This window comes from Capsicum annuum, chromosome 8, assembly GCF_002878395.1.
Source record: "Capsicum annuum cultivar UCD-10X-F1 chromosome 8, UCD10Xv1.1, whole genome shotgun sequence".
Lineage (NCBI taxonomy): Eukaryota > Viridiplantae > Streptophyta > Magnoliopsida > Solanales > Solanaceae > Capsicum > Capsicum annuum.
The window spans coordinates 112,237,799-112,240,643 of record NC_061118.1 but is presented as its reverse complement, the minus strand read 5'-3'; the positions used below and the strand labels follow the sequence as shown (position 1 = coordinate 112,240,643).

Sequence of the window (2,845 nt, the reverse complement as noted above, 5' to 3'; positions counted from 1 at the left end):
ATTCAAGGAGTACCAAACCATCTAACACTGCACAAAATTAAAAGGAAAGCCGTCAAAACCTACATCATGAAATAATGCATTATCCAGGGACGGTCAGTAAGGGTAGTACTGGCATGCAACTCAAGGGTAAAGGTAAAATAAATTCATTTACCAAAAATCCAGTCATAAATAAAATGTACAATAATTATACATATATATATAGGATGTCGAGATAGGGACATAGGATATGAATATGATCATTTCAATCGAGTTCCATTGTAAAAGGAGTAACAGCTGCAGCTTCTGTGCCTTCCTCATTTACTTCAATAAACGACTTGTGAAAAACTTTTGAGACTGCTAGAGGGAAACTGTTACCCACCATCTCAGTGAGACCGCCTTTAAAAGGTAATGCAAGGCCGAGTCCTTTTAGAACCTTAGAAACTTCAATTCCAAAAGATATTTTGAACTTAGGAATAAGAAACTTGCGCACACTAACTTACTCTAAGGGAACATGTTGATCTAAGAATCCAGGTTCCGAACTAATTTTCTCCAGTAAAGCTGGTAATCCATCACGATCATTTGGGAGAAACATATACATGCTGAGAGATCGCTTGTCCTCACCTTGTTTATAAGGAAGACGTAACACTTTAAAACCATCATATGCCTTCACGTATTGCCATTTTTTGCTGGTCATGAAAGGTACTTGAACAGATAATCCAGTCATAAAGGGAGCTCGATCATATACTCCAATATTTAAAAGATGGAACTCGTGGTCTTTTGTATCTGACGCATCCAATTTCTCAGTCCAGGCTCCTTTGAAATATAGTGCACTCCCCAAGACCAGCCTTGTCCCGGCATCGACTGTACCAGGAGGAAGAATCTCTTTTATCAGACCATTTGTTTTCTCTTCAGCCCACTTATTAATTTCAGCGGCAACTTCATCAGCCTTGATTTTAAAAAGAAATAAAATTAGACCTAACAGACAACATATATAAAAATTAGGAGGGCTAACAGAATATAGCTGCATATTAGATTTATTTGTTCCTAATCTTATTGTAAAAGCATAATAAAGACGTAAATATTTGTAATGTGCTTTACTGATTTGAAAATATTCTGCCAATCAACATGCTGAGATATACAATAGATTTTTCATCTGTTGCAACAGATGATTCTTATGTTACATCAGATGGATTATCTATTGGGACAAATTCAAATAGGTAAATCAGAGCAGTACGATCATTTTGAACAGATGAACCATCTGATGCAACATAAGACTCATCTATTAAAACAGATAATGAATCTGATGGCAAATTTTATATCGTTGGAAAGCTGGATGAATTTCCTGCGTAATGGTAAGCTCTAAACTGAAAAATACTACATATTTTGAAAATTTTATATAGGATAAATCAAGTATTGAAAGTTAAATTAAGCTAGGGAAATACGGGGTATTACAATATCTCCCCCTTGGGAACATTCATCCTCGAATGAGACTGATTAAGTTGAGAAATATTGATAGACTGAGTTTACACATTAAACATGCATATCTGATGCTTGGAATACATGACAGAAAGTATTAATAAGCTGAGTTTTCATTCTAAACATGCTTATCTGATGCATGAGTACATGGCTGAGCTGATTCATCAATGCATGACTGTCATAAAGATGATATACAAGTGACCACACCCGCCATCTGGCTAGGTACCTGAATAACCACCTGCCCTGCCTGCCTGAGAACTACCTCGAGCGCCCTGGTAACCACCTCTAGAACCTCGTACACCACCCCTACCTAAAGGGGGAACTACCCTAATAGGAGTAGCTCCCTAGGCAGAAATACCCATCACCCCAAAACTAGGACACTCTCTAGAGAAATAACTAAGAAATTTACAAGAAAAACACGAATCATGAGAAGAACCATAACTCACATAACCGGCTGATCCGGCATAACTACCACGCCTAGCATGGCTCATATATGAACCTCTCATAGACTGATCACTACCCTTACTAGGGTGCCTACTAGAAATAAATAGATCCCCATCAGCTTTCTGAGGAGCTACCTGAATTGGTTAACTCTGAGGCTGAAAAGATAGAAGCAGAGGATGGCCATCATAAGAAATACCACTTCTGAATAGGGAACTACCACGGCTCCTGCCAAATCTACCCTGATACTTAGGCCACTTATCACGGCACCCACGCTGCACGTCCTTCATCACCTTAGAATGATTAGCAACCTCAATAAAGGTCCTACCAGCAGTAACCAAACTCTGAGTAGCCATCCTAATAGGAAGTCTCAATCCCCTCACGAAGCAGCGAACCCTCTCATACTCCGTATCCAAGATAGAAGTTGCATGCCTAGCCAACTTATGGAAATGAGCCTCATACTCAGCAACTGTCATAAAACCCTACTCCAACCTAGAGAACTAATCTCTCAAATGATCTCTAAGGCTATGCGGCATGAACTTCTCCAAGAACATCTTGAAGAACTGAGCCCAAGAGAGAGGGAAAGATCCAACTGGTCTAGAACTTATAAAACCCTTCCACCAGTGTCTAGAAGACAAGTCCAACTGAAATATGGTGTAGTCCACACCAAGAGTCTCCACAAGGCCAAATCCGTGAAGCCTATCCTCACAAGCAGTCAAGAACTCAAATGCATCCTCTTCAAGAGCACCAGCAAATCTAAGCAGAGCCAACATCAAGAATCTACCTAACATCTTCTACTCCTTAGCAGATATAACGGGCTGGGTCCCAACTGGCTAAACTACTATCAGCTGAAAAACTCCTGGAATAGGAGGAACCTCAACTCCAAGAGCTGTAGCTGCAGGCAACACTCCTTCTCTAGTAGTCTGCGAACCATCAACAAAACTCAACA

General features: G+C 39.9%; 1 pseudogene; it reads right to left on the bottom strand.

Moving 5' to 3' along the window:
- Positions 1-241: 241 nt before the first annotated feature.
- Positions 242-2,372, bottom strand: LOC107849030 (annotated as a pseudogene).
- Between the last annotated feature and the right edge of the window lie 473 nt (positions 2,373-2,845).